This window comes from Photinus pyralis, unplaced genomic scaffold, assembly GCF_008802855.1.
Source record: "Photinus pyralis isolate 1611_PpyrPB1 unplaced genomic scaffold, Ppyr1.3 Ppyr1.4_LG1, whole genome shotgun sequence".
NCBI classification, from domain to species: Eukaryota; Metazoa; Arthropoda; class Insecta; order Coleoptera; family Lampyridae; genus Photinus; species Photinus pyralis.
This window is the reverse complement of record NW_022170249.1, coordinates 42,887,687-42,902,507: the sequence shown is the minus strand read 5'-3', so window position 1 is coordinate 42,902,507 and position 14,821 is coordinate 42,887,687. Positions and strand designations below refer to the sequence as shown.

At 37.9% G+C, this 14,821-nt stretch overlaps 1 long non-coding RNA gene across 1 annotated transcript; it reads left to right on the top strand.

Annotated features, from left to right (window-relative positions):
* Positions 1 to 2,882: 2,882 nt before the first annotated feature.
* On the top strand, positions 2,883 to 4,068 carry LOC116159311. Its single transcript, XR_004142952.1, has 3 exons — positions 2,883 to 3,379; positions 3,432 to 3,504; positions 3,558 to 4,068. It is a non-coding gene; the product is annotated as an uncharacterized LOC116159311 (long non-coding RNA).
* The last annotated feature ends 10,753 nt before the right edge of the window (positions 4,069 to 14,821 follow it).

The window sequence follows — 14,821 nt, the reverse complement described above, 5'->3', positions numbered from 1 at the left end:
TAGATGCATATGGACTACATCCCGACTCTGATAAGGTAAAAGCAATTCTAAATATCATTTCACCTACCAATCTTAACGAAGTTAGGCGATTTTTAGGAACCTGTAGTTGGTACAGACGTTTCATTCCCGATTTCTCCACAATCGTGGCGCCTTTAACTCGACTTCTTAAGAAAAACGTCACCTTCGAGTGGACCTCTGATTGCGAGAACTCTTTCGTGAAACTTAAAGAACTTTTAGCTACTGCACCAATTCTAAATTGCCCCGATTTCACTACACCTTTCATTCTACAGACAGACGCTTCGGCCTACGGTTTAGGCGCTGTGTTAATTCAAAATTTCCCGGATGGAGAACGAGTTATTTGTTACTTGTCTCGTTCCTTGTCTGCAGCTGAACGCAATTACAGCACCACTGAGCGTGAGTGCTTGGCCGTCATTTGGGGGGTGGAGCAACTTAGACACTATCTCGAGGGGGTTCAGTTCACCGTGATCACGGACCACCATTCTTTGTTGTGGCTGCATTCCCTTAAAGATCCCCAAGGGCGTTTAGCACGTTGGGCACTTCGCCTTCAGCCATATACTTTTACCCTCGTACACCGCAAGGGTAAAGACAATTTGGTACCCGATCTCTTATCACGTACCGTACCCATTATAGATGCTATTCACACCTCGGAGGAAATTATTAACCCCGAAGCTTTTCGTGGTAGCACTGATCGTTGGTATCGTGGTATGTTCGATTGTTTGGAAAAAGAGCCGCATAAATACCCTGGATGGAATGTGAGGAATTCTCTTTTATATAAATATATTCGTTCTGCCTCAGATAGCCGTGACTTCGAGAAGTGGAAACTCGTCGTTCCTACCGATTTTAGACTTGCTATCATCCGTGAATCCCACGACAATGTTACATCAGGACATTTTGGGGTTTACAAAACCTATTGGCGTATCCATCATCGTTATTACTGGCCCAAAATGGTTAGCGATGTTAAACGTTTTGTTTCACGTTGTCCCACCTGTGCGGAACACAAACCGGAACAACAGCGACCTGCTGGTTTAATGGGTTCCCACCCTAAGATCTATGAACCTTGGCAGATGATTAGTTTGGATTTTATTGGTCCCTTACCTCGATCAACTCAGGGACGCACCCATCTTCTGGTTGTATCAGACTATTTGAGCAAGTTCGTACTTCTTTTTCCAGTTAGGACCGCGAATGCGCAAACACTTGTTAAGTGCATTGAGGAGTCGGTATTTCTCGTGTACGGAGCGCCTCAACATCTTATTTGTGACAACGGCGTGCAAATGCGCAGCCGACTTTTTCTGAATCTTTGTAACCGCTACCGTGTCAATGTTCGTTTCACACCCTTCTATCATCCACAAGCCGATCCTGCGGAACGTGTTAATAGGGTGGTGAAACAATTAATTTCCACCTACATTAAGGACAATCACCGCCATTGGGATGTCAACTTAGCTTCGATTGCCTGTGCCCTTAGAACTTCTAAACACGAAACCACTGGAGTCACTCCCTATCGTGTTAATTTCGGGAAAGAATTTCGTATTCGGGGGGACAGCTTCGAGACAGACTTGACTGACAATGAACCGATTGATGTCGAACAGCGGTTGGAACAACAACAACAACTTTGTACTAAAATAATTGAACGCATCCGAAATACTCATGACCGAAACAAACGTACTTACGATCTGAGACGAAGGCATGTGAGTTTTGAGATTGGACAGCAGGTCTGGCGCAAAAATAAATCTATTTCTGACGCTACCAAGGATTATACCGCCAAACTAGCCCCTCGATTTTTAGGACCCTTTACGGTTGCCCGTAAGGTAGGTTATCTCACCTATGAGTTGAAGGACGCCCATGGGAAATCCTCTGGCATGTGGCACGTCCAGGATCTCAAACCCTATTTCGAACCCGACGATCATGGTTAAATGTAGTATTTCTGGGATTGTCTTCTGGTTGGCGGATTTGTTGTTGCTACCGTTTCACTCTATTTAGACACATTGTTTTTTTTTTGTATTACCGAATTTGACTTCATGTAGTGTAGGCACTTTGTCTCCACGCAATTTTTGGGTGGTTTGGTTGGGCACAGGGGATGGACTCTCGGATCGTAGCAACAACACCTGCTAGGGGATTCGTCCCGATCCATTATCCTCCTTCTTTCTTTTTCTATCTGCACCTCAAACACTTTTCTTCTTCTAATTTCCTCAGGGGAAAGTTGGGAGAGGTTGCCCTTTTCTTTTCGCTTTCCTATATTCTATCTTTTTCTACTCTTCTTTCTTCCATTTCCGTTCCATAGAATGAATGAATGTTTGAATGGATGGGTAGTTGACACACAAGAGGAAGGGGGTGGGTGCGCCTTCCCTGTGCGAGCCTCGGTGACCATGGGACCCCTGGAATCGGCATGAATGAGTTTTTTTTTCTCCGCAAATGTGATTTCTTCTTTCTCTCTTACTATCTTCTATCCATAGCACCTTCTTCATTTCATTGCGCTAGTGCATGGTGGAGTTGGGTTGGAAAGGTACCTTCTTTTTGGGGGTTTCCTTCTACACTTTTTCGGCAAGGGGGTCAAAATTTGGGCTTTTGTGTCGTTTTTAGTCAGGGAGGGGGGTTTCTTTATTTTGGGGATTTTGGTGCTGCATCACTTGAAACTGTAGGGTTTCTTTCTTCTGGGTGGGCACTGGATTTGGTTTTCTTGGGGGTGACTAGTAGTTGGATTGGGTTGTAGGAAAGGGGTTGCGATTGTCATGATACCCGACGGCGCGAGATTCCATCTTTACGCGAGGGCATGTCAATACCCGATTTTGCATACCTTTTCGGCTGCTGGAGAACCTGGGAAAATTCTTTGAAGGTGAAATTCTTTGGGGGGGGAGTTTTTTTTACACTGGGGTGGGTTTTCGGGTTTTCAATTTGTTTGCTTCCTTTTCGAGTGTGTGTGCTGGGTTTTTCGATCGTCGGAAAACTTGTAGTTTCCCTCCTGTCGAAGGAGAGGGGGGATGTAACGTTGTAATTATTCTAAGTTAGTCAGTACGAATTTCCCTTGTTACGGCACTGGCGGGGGAGAATGCGATGTAACCTTCAATTGTTAGTTTTGACGATTGTGGGTTTCGGCATTGGTACCTGCGCGATTGGCGGGGCGAGGAAAATTCGTGCGTGTCTTACTTTCTTTTCGTTGCTCGTTTTGGGAAGACGCAAAAGTGTCGGTTGAATATTAGTTCGCTGGTGTAATGTCGTAAAAGATTGGTTTCCGTCATCTATTGAAGTATTACCTTTCACGGAATCATCTTATTAAACTATGGATTGATAGTTTTTTTTTGGTTAATCAATATCGTAGTGAACTCTTTTGAGAGGCTTTTAAACGAATTACCAGCGAAACTATGTAAGTAGATATACGGAATTAATATCTCGGCCATTATAATGTTCATTTTTAGTGACCGTATCTTCCTGATCGTTATTAATTATCATACAACGTCAATCTTTCCAATAGACCTTCTTTAATAAGAGGTAAAGAGGGTTATGCGTACTACAATGCACCGTTTTAAACAATCGCTTTTTAGGGTCCTTGTATCCCGTTTAAATTTGCACATTAACATATGTCACCGGAGGGACGTCCATTTTGAATTATTACCAACAGATGCCTTCATCTGAATACACATTCAACAGTAATCAGCCGTTTGGAACCATGAGATAGAATACATGACCTATATCTGAGCTTATCACCGTCGAAATAATTACTTAGCCTATATCAATTATCTGACCAGTTTTGGGGAAATTTTCACTATTTTAAATTTAACTGTAAGCGTAATTCTGGTTAACGATCTTTCGATTAATGCCGACATAATTGGCTCTGATTATTGTTTTTGCATTTGAGATCTCCTTCGGAGACATGATTTAATATTGGTTTGTCCTATTACGATCGTGGGAAGTACCGCAAGTGGTAAGCCCCTCAGGCACCGTTAAGTACCTCACTGTAGCATTTTTGATTCACCGAGGCATTCTCGGTTAATTTGTCCTTTTATTCTTTATTATAGCTACTAGGTTGAACATTCCTGGGATGAGCTCACTCCACGAATGCCTTCGGAACTCCAGGTAAGAATAATACCTTCTCTTTATATACTTGTGTGTTCGCCACCTCGTTTTGGGGTTAATAACGTTAAGTTTCATGCCGTCGGGTGTGATCGAGTTATCGTTCACTAATTTGTGGGATTAATGTTCAATTAAGTAGGAATTCAATTTAGGGGAAGAGATTAGTAAATGTATATTATTTTTAGTAGTGCATATTCATGCGTTAAGATTTTTTCTTGAATTTGGTGTACCTTACTGAATAAATTTTTGATTTTTGGGTGGTCAGGTACTCACTGATTATATTATTGTTGTGCCGCTACTGTTACACTTCCTTATTCCGGTAACAGTCAGTGTATAATATTCCAGGTAATAAGGTGGCGCCCTTACTGCTTTGCTCTAGCATACCTAATTATTAGATGAGAGGAACGGAATCCAGTGCCCGCAGAGACCGAACGATACCTAATGACCCTTGAGTGCTCAAGCTTACCCCGATTAATAGTCACTCCTGAGCTAGTTGGCCGATTAGCGGCGGGTTTGAGCAAATTCACCGTTATACGCCAGAAATTTCACCGTTTACCATCCCGGTTGAAAATGGGCAGTTCCTCAAAATGACCAGCACAGATGCCGCCGCACTAGGTTTGTCAAAATCACGGGATCACAGGATCCGGAAAAAAGGGATGAAATTTAAGATAGTGAAAATATTAATTTTAGACTACATTTATATTTTAGTGTAGATTTTGTACATATATTTAATAATCTCCTTAGCTATCGAAAATACCTTAGCCAGCTACCTACTCTCCAACAGACTCCGAGTGCCATATATAATTTGACGTCTTCGTTGTTAAAGCGTTGTCATGTAACTGCTTAGTTGCTGTAACGCGAAGCACCCGTTTTCGTACACGAATTCAAGCAGAATTAATGAACGCAACGTACACTGATCGAAGCTACCAGCTTTAATGAACACCCGGTACTTCAATGAACTTAAATGGGCGCTGCCTTACGAGAAACTGTAGTTCCGGACCGTATTTCTTTTCTAGTAGTTTGAAAAATAGAGAAGGTATAAGTAATGACTTTAATTTGTTGCGCCGTTTTATCCACTCAAAGTACTGTAACTAAATTGCCGTTTGTAGCGGTTCACGTAAAGAGATTTAAATTATCTTTGCAGCATCCGAAAGCTCTCTTCAATTGGAAGTGGAGGGAACATTAATATATTGATGATTTCAGCTCCGTTAATTAATGATTGTTGCTCAATGGTAATTTAAAACAAAGATAGAAACCGGTAAGGTCGCTCGCTTACACGTAGATAAACCTGATAAAGTAACGTAATTGGATCTTACAATCCCGCGATCGGTGTTGACTAAACTTGGAATTTGGAATTTTAACTCGGCAAATCAAGTGACCATAATTAACCGTCGCTAATGAGATGTGGTGCAGCAAACCTCGTCTGATTAGGTTGTGTTTCGTGCTAAATGAAGCGCGCTTAATGGGAATGAACTTTCAGACTGGTCTGAAACTTTTAGGAAAACGGAAAATCGAGTAATTAATTAAAGAAGTTTTAATATTTGGACAATGTACGGCGTCCGGTTGGTAACTCCAGCGTTCCCTTCAAGTATTTGGGGATTCCGTATAAAAGGTATGGGCTTCGTTGGGATCTTTCGATCTTTTTGGATATTATCGTTTTTACCGATTAGTTCGTATTCAAAAAAGTTTTGGTTTCTGTTACTGAACTGTTTACTTATAAAGCTAAGCGTATGATATTTTCATTTCGTTAATTATAAATGGTTTTTGGTTTACTTTGCTTTGTTTCCCGTTAGATACCGTTGGTTATTAGTGCTTCCGTTTCCGCTTTGGGGAATCGCTACCGTTTCGGTGTGCCGTAATTCTATTTTAGGCGTCTTCTCCATCTGCCTACCCGTGACTTCCGAAACTATCTTTGAGCACGAGCAGGGATCGACAATCTCCTGGTGGCGCTCGAGATAAACCGTACCGTTCCAACGAAACTTCCGATTACGAACGATTCTTAAGGTATTTCAAATTACGTGCATAGAATTGTTACTAATTTATTTAGCGCATTAAAATTGATCTTTTGGATCCTACTATAATTTCCTTTCCATTTCATTGTATGCGTCCGATTTGCGCATGTATTTGCAACAACTCGAGAGCGATGGAAACATTTCCAAAAGGCAGCCTGGGAAAATTCACAGAATCAACATATCAATGAACTTACCCTATTGAGGTCAGGGAGAAAAAACAAAGGCGCGTATGAGGTGGCACCTGACCAAAGCCCTGGAAGATAAAACCGAGCTATACCGGGCGAACAAAAGACCGCGGATCATGCTACGAGATTGTAAACATGAGACAAACAACACATGACTATCAACAGGGCAGGACTATTAATATCCTCTGTGTCAAAGTCTCATGCGTGTGAAAGACCTACAGTACAAGCTGCACCCATATGATCTGATGAAGGATGGACGAGAGGTAACAACAAAAAGCGGAGGTTTTCACACAGTACCTCGAGGTAGCCTTTCAGCATAATTCGCAATCAGCAAAAGGTCACTACTATACAGGAGTTCAAAACCAACACATGTGGAAGAAAGGCCCTGGATGTGACCTAATCGTGAGATATATTACGCCTCTAATACTTAAAATCGCATGGGTTAATTTAGATTCAGGCGACGTCAATCGACGCGACGTGCACCCCCGTTATGTTAATGTGGGCACCGATAGATGTCTCCACATCTACCTAATTTAATTTTGAGATTCTGACAGGCGAGAAGCGAATGCGAGACATACGTTCTAGATGGGAATTACAAATTGCAAAGCAGATTCAAGATTCACATTGTTATCCTTTTATAACAGTGAATATTAAATAAAAAAAGGTTACAGTAAGAATAATGTAATTCCCTGTAGGCAAATGTAGGTTATATTCCTAAATGCCGAATGATGATGAAATAGCACAATCCCCCCATTTCAAAACTTCTAATACTCTCTTTGAAAAAGTTTAAATTAATCAATTTCAGAACAGACATAATATCGTTGAATCTAAATCCGTTTTCCCAATGTTGAGGTTTATTTAACAAACCCGAGCTCAGAAAATTGTAAAGAACACTTCACTTCCTGCCTCGAAAGAGCGGTGACAGTTATTGCAACCAAAGATCTCATTGGTGGCATCACATAACGCCCCATTCTCTAAGTTAACTTGAGACTAAAAATCGTATACCTAAAGAGTCTAAGAAATACAAGCTTCGCTCTGCTTTTATTTATTTAATAAATGGAATTAAAAATCCATTCAAGAAGGCGAACCGTGGCCTAATTTAATTCTCTTCAAGCTAATCTACTTAATTAAGATTGTAAAAACATCGTAACTGCAGTGTGATTCGAATTAAGGAATTAGATTTAAGCGTTTAACGATACTTAAATGGGCAATCTCATTAAAACTGGGATGCCAAATATTTGTCATACATAACTTAGCTTCTTGTTTACCAGCAGTGGCGTAAAGATATAACCCGAAATTTCCTTGTTTATAAACTCACATCCCTCGCACAAAACTTTTGTTTAATTTCCCCACAATGCTTGGGGATATGAAGTCAGTGACCGCAACGATTATGGCAAAAATTCGGGGACCTTTCGCGAAATACATTCGAGATTACTTAAAGCAATAAACATTTCTTAATGTTTCCCGAGTGATGTAGCATTTCACACGTTCTGCCCAGAGAAATGGCAACAAGAGGTACAAAAATGTAAATCAGCTAAATAATTTCTGTACTAAGGTTTACAATGCGAGCTTTACGTTGCCTTGATATCTGACAGCCTGAACCGTTTTTAGGTATGCACCTCGTTTTCATAAATTTCCATTTTAGAACATTTACGTTAACGTTATTCGGCAGTTTTTCATATTAAAAGTGACATTTCTCACATAACTATTAATCACAGATTGGCAAATTAAATTCATTCAATTTAATAGGAAAACTTCCAGGCGACGAGACAAACTTTTCTAGAACTTGTCGACTTTAATAATCAAAATATATACAAGCCCAAATATTTCTCCGCAAAATAAACCACAAAGAAAATACTTGTCAACAGTACTCATAAATAATAAAGCTTTCGCCTACATTTTATGGTAAATTATAAAAGAAAATTGTAATAAGACATCTTTGTCGTTCTCCCGTATAATGAAGCGAATATCTTAGGTACGTTTTGTATAAAAAATATTTATAAAACGTCAGTTCTGTGACATTTGGGAGTATTATAGATATCAAGAGGAGCCAGACAAATTTGCCACGCACAGTTGAATCAAAAACAAGTTTAAAATTTAAAAGCTAACATATTCCTTCTATTATATGATAATTTTTTGTTACATATTTTATACTAAGCTTTCTGTTTATCAACATTACGGGGTTTTGCTTTTCCAACAAAACGCATTCACAGTCGATATTTTGAGTGGGGGTGCGTTTCAGCAACTGATGATTAATGGTGCAAAGGTATGCAATGAGTGTCATCGATTCTTCCGCAAATTAATCAAATGAAATTCATGCTATTGTCGAGCGATTATTGATAACTAATTTATTCTTCATTACTTGTTAGAGATATGTATGTATAGACACGATTGTCTAGAATGTTTAATTAGTTGGGCATGGTCGTCCATGTTTATGCAAACTTTGTAAAATTGAATTTTTCACAAATGAACCCTGTGTAAAAACAGAACCGAAGAGAGAATTTCAACTGTGATCACCTAACACAAGTACAACATTTCATATTTTATAATAAGGGAAACATAATGATAAGGACCACCGCACAGCCACCCGCTTAGTGTGCTGTGGCTTGTCCGTGGGAAAAATTATAAATTTTCTTATAATTATTGAACTAAATCGGAAAAGTTACACAAAAAGCATCCAGTTTTATCTCCAGTGAAAGAAATTACGCATTGGCAAAATACTAATAACGCAATTTAAAAAACAAACAATACAAATGAACATTATAATGAACGAATAATAATTGTAGCGACATTCCGTTGATTGGGGTATTTATCTTTCTATATTGTGCGAGAGCAACGATAAGACGAATGGAGGAGAACTCAAGAAAAACTTTAGAGAAACTTGCAGAGAACTTAAAGAAAAGTTGAAAAAAACTTGAGGGGGCGCAAAGGTGAACTTGAAAGGAAGTATAAATTTTAGGGATGGACAGAAATTTGATACAAAGCTGAAGGAAGACTTGTAGTGAAGAGGGCAGACTGAAAGGAATAATTTGAGACCATAAGAGCTTGCAAAGAGGACTTCACAGGAAGTTAATTGGCTGTGAAGAAGAAGTAAGGAAAAGTTTTAGGGGAAAGCGAAAAGGATTTGAAAAAGTGGAGGGGATCTTGGGATGGACTAGAAGGATGCATAAAAGTAGCTGCAAGTAACTAATTCTATTTTTTGGAACCTTCAGAGGAACTTTGAAAAACACTTTTTTAGAATTAATTGCGAGGAGTACGTGAAGAAAAATTCAATAAAACTTGAGAAACACTTGAACCTTCCTAATATTTTCGCCCCAGCATGCCTATTTACGTGGATATTTTTGTTTTTAGTCTATTTACGGGGTTGTCCTCATAGCACATTGTTCTTTACAATCTTAGGAAGCAACTAAAGAGATTATTATACAAAAATCTGAGATGGTGGTGGTATTTACTGTCGGTGATTTGTAATATAATTATTGCCCACAATTATTTAGAAATTTAACGTTTATTTAATTACTGATATCGAAATTACACTTTCGGGTTGTTTATGCAGTTTTGCATTTGGGCCTTATTAGTTTCTATTCATTCAAAGCATCATTAGCGGAAACAATACTAATCTCGCATTACCTTCCTATTGTATCTACTCTACATATACATTTCCGAAAGAAAAGGTGGATTTATTTATAATGATATTTGAAATAATAATTGAAACAATTACCTAATGACCCGGTATTTATATCACAATGTTAGGTGTATGTAAATCATAATACTTCCTTATCCTTAAGTTATATTTGTGCCCTTGGTAGCAAAGTGAAAAGACGACAGAAAGTTTTGAAAATGGCGACAGTTTCATGAAGAACTAGAAAAATTGTACAGCTGATAGCAGCTGCTCAGTCTAACCATCAACACAAGGGAAAGTATCAAGAATATATTGGAAGAACTGGGAGATCACCACAATGTAGGAAGAAGAAGAACCACATCCACCAAAATTAAAAAGCAAAGGAAGGTGCCATATTTGCTCAAGGAAGAAAGATTGAAAATATCAATTCAAATGTCACCAATGTAATAATATTGTGTGTCCATCGCACAGCAATAAGATGTAGAAGTATGTAATCAATGTGAATAATTTTTTTAAATTAGAAAAATTTCAATACAATTATATTTTGTAAATGTTTACATTATTTCTAGAAATAGTTATTATTAAAAACGTTTTCAAAATGATTATATCTCACATTATTCCCTCTTTTATATCATTTTAACATTAATTTTGTATTAAATCTGCAAAAACAACACTGGGGAAAATTCACCCCACCTGGTACTAGGTGTTTTAAAATTGACGTGGTATTAGGAAGGTTAAACGAGTATAAGGCTTCTTGGTATGCACGCGGGTAGCTGAAGTCGTGACTCCAAGGTTCTAAATAAGATTTACAAAACGCATTACTTTACTTGAATTTATTTTTACAATATTGTACACTCTGTATATACAATATAAACAAAATTAAGTTGGTGTCCTTGGATGGGTGGGGAAAAGTTGCGTAATTAAATAATTATCATGCTTTAACAAAAACCAGAAAATTTGTAGTACTTCCGAAGAAAAACCGACATTTGCTGATTTCTTCTGTTATTTGATCAAATACAAAAAATAAAGAACACTTTCTCATTGCCACTTTTTGAGCTCTACCAGTTACTGTTAAGGACTTTTCAATACAACGTATCGTTTCGGATAAAATCATCATCAACTTTATTTTTTATATGGCCCGTATACAAAGTACACACTGTATTGAGTAGCAGCTTTCATTACGAATACAACGATATAGGTATGGCACACACACAAAAAAACAAAAGTTGAAAACTATTGGTTTCAACAGGATGGTGCACCCGCCGAGGCACCCGCGCACACTGCACAGCCCGCTAATCGCGCGAGGATAAGTATCGGACAAATTTTCCATTTTCCAGGAAATTTTCCCGACAGTAGGTGTTCTCAAACAATTAGATCAACAGAGGTGCCAACTTTTGTTCTTTTGTGTCGTACATCGTTGTATTCGTAATAAAAACTGATACTCAATACAGTATGTACTTTTCTTAGAGGCCGTACAAAAAAATAAAGTTGATGATGATTTCTCCGAAATGAAACGTTGCATAAATTTCTCAACGCTGTTTTGTAGAGTTCAAAAAGTGGCAGTGAGAAAGTGTTTATATTTTGTATTTGTTCAAATTACATCAGAAAAAACCAAATCGACAGAGGAATCTTCCTTTCGGCAAATTCCGTTTTTTGAGACGAATTATAAGCGACTTTGAAGGAGACTAGAGCACCTCAGTGAAATTTGAGAGTAATTCGAATGGAGCTTGAGAGAATCTTGAAGAAAACCTTGTAGAAATTAAGTTAAGAGTGTCTATTCAGTCGTTGAAAATTTACTAAGTAACACTATGGCGGATACAAAAAGTAACTATACAGACTAATACTCATATTGTTGTGTAAACTGCAGGAGGGCCTCGTTTCTATAGGTTGAAATAATGCTGAAGATGAGAGTGATCCACCCTGTAGTAGAAAATTTAGATGTTGTCAACGTAATTTACGGTTTACTCAATGTAAATAGCAGTGAGGACATCCTGTGTGTAAAATGTTTTAATTTATTTAATAGGATCTGGGGGAACTTTGTTCAAGACGACACACAATTGGATAATTTGTTAAATTATCATTGTAATGTTAGTTTTTGTTGTTAATTGTAAAGTTAGTAATTGTTTAAGTAAGTATATGTATTAAGGAATATTTAATCGTAATTTTGACGTAAGATAAAAGTATTATCTGGCCAGGTGTTTTGTAGAGGCGTTATCGAACAAATTAATTGGGTTTATTTACTAACAACGCCATGTGCGATTTAAACGAAGCGTATTCATTGTTGCGCAAGTTTTCGCCGATTACGTTTAAAACTTACACATGCACTTCCGTAGTTAAAAGGACAAATTCAGTGTCCCCTTTATGATTGTTGTACATTAAAAATCTAATAACACGATCAGTCTTTTTAAAATTATTGGTTAACTTCATCCAACAAGTTATTGGAATACCCAAGTTATGTGAGTGAGTTTTAAAAGCTTCCAGTTTGTTTGTTTTGTTGTTAACTTGGATACTAATTTAACTAATCTGTGAGTAGGTACTCATCATACATAAAAAATTAATAGACACCAATAACATTATTTGAACCCTGGTTTAAAATTAACATAAGCAAAATTCATTTGTTACAGAGCATGCAACAATTTATTACTTGCTTCTCCTTCTGCATACAGTCATAAACAACAAGAAATGTTGACATTGACACGTAAACGCACTGAAATATTACTTTTTAAAGAGAACCGATAAAAGTTCTCTTACCCTTCATAAAACCCTTAAAATTATATAAACGCGTTTGTAGAATACGAAAGCAGCGACATAGCCTAACTGATTATACTTATTGTGTTTGAGGATATCGTTTTTTTTTAAAATACGATTATATACCATAATCAGATTATGTCGGACTACTAAGACACACTTTTAACGTTTTTATCCTGAAATCCAACCGTAATTCTTAGGTCTGGGTCTGAGGGAGTATCTACCGAAAGCAAAAAGCGAGAACGTGCATGTTTTGCTAAACGCCATCATCTTACAATATGAAAAGCGCCTGGAAATTCAATGCACAAGTGTCAAATTCTACCAAAAATATGTTCTACTTAAATATTAGGTTTTCACCCTTCTCAGGCGAGGTTAAATGAAAAGTAAATATAAAATACGACCACAATTTATTATTCCACGTAGAATCAATTGTGTCTCAGTTGAAAAAAGCGATTCTTGTAATCGTTTAAATCGCTTAAAGTAATTAAAAAATACATTAAGATTGCAGTAGGATACTTTTAAACGGAAAATTAGCTGTCCCTGAAAGTGCTGAAGTTGGAACAAAGTTTTGTGGCACGAGCTTGGTGCGGCAAAGAAATCTCCTTCCCGGTGTAATAAAAAGACCAACGAAATCCAGGTTACGTCGCCGTTTAGCACCCGCTAGTGGATATTGCTTTTAACATAAATATTCTTTGAAATGTTTCCCGACACGCTTCACACGTGTACATTTCAATTTCCTTGGAGCGACAGCACCGAGCAGCAAAATAGCGGTCTTGTTATCAATACGATGCCTCTTAGATACAAAATGCTATTGCACACGGCAAAGATTTTTCAGTCACAGTCTACAACACAATTACCTTTGACGTCTACACGAAAAAAGTTTTGGCAATAAGAAGGCAGAAACAAATTTGAGTTTATCTAAATTGAATTTGTCAAGTTTGTTTTATTGTGAAGACCCCCAGTTTCGTAACTGTAGAAGAGCAAATTAAAAATTTTATGAATTTTCTGCTATAAAATTCGTTTCATTTCCTTGACGCAAAGTGTCTTGTTTGTGAGCAAGTTGTTAAAAATGTACTATTCCACAATAGGTTTTACTAGATCTGCGATATCGGATTATCCCACTGGTGCCAACAGACACTGCTACCTGAATCAATTATTTACAGCATTGTATGTAACTGATGTCATCTTTGGCATTGATTTCAGTGTAAAGCGCGACTGCATTTGAAAATTGGACACTAAAATGCTACATTTACTGAAAAATCAATACGTTGTTGCAACCCGCTGGCAACATTTACAGACAAAACATCTTTCTTTGGCGTGCAATGCTTCATAGCTATATGCAATAACAAATATTGAGGCACTAAAATGTTTTGCGTGAAGGAAACTAACAACAAGAAAAATTCCCTACTTTATAACTTGTTGGATCTAATACAATACCGTCAAATTTACATAAGAGGCGAACAAAAATATGATATTTAATTACCCAAGAAAATATAGAATGGCGAGATTCTAATTGGATTATACGTCACATTTTCAATCACAAACATCTGACGCAGCCGCTTCTCGTTAACATACAATTTGTAAATGGCAACAATTTCTAGTTACCCACTGATTTCGAAAAGACTTCTCTTTTATAGGATTTTCTGCAAATATTTTTTGGTAATAGGTACATAATTCTAATTTTAAAGCAATCTTCTGCGAAATACTTCGAATTTAATTGCAAATAAGAACAATATGTATATACAGGGTCCGGCAATGAAACGGGAAGATTTGGGGTGGGGCTTGCAGCGGGCGGTGAAGTGGTAGGGAGGACAGTCACAGACCTATCGGGACCCGAGTGGCTTGCCATTTAGTCTACAATGGAGCGTTGGACGGGTGAGCATCGCGGTTACGCAATTAAGGCTTATTACCAAAATGGCGAGAGTTTAATGCAAACGCGTCGAGATGTTAGACGGCATTTTAACATACCGCGTAACCAACCGGTTCCGTCAGACCATGCGATTCGAATGTGGCTAAACAACCTCGAGCAAACTGGATCGACGTCTAGAGAAAGAGGTGGTAGTGCCAGAAGGATTCGAATCCCTGAAAATATTGAACGTGTTCGACTCCATGAATGCATACGTGTCAACGGAGGCCATTTGACAGATGTAATTTTCAAAAAATAATGTTTT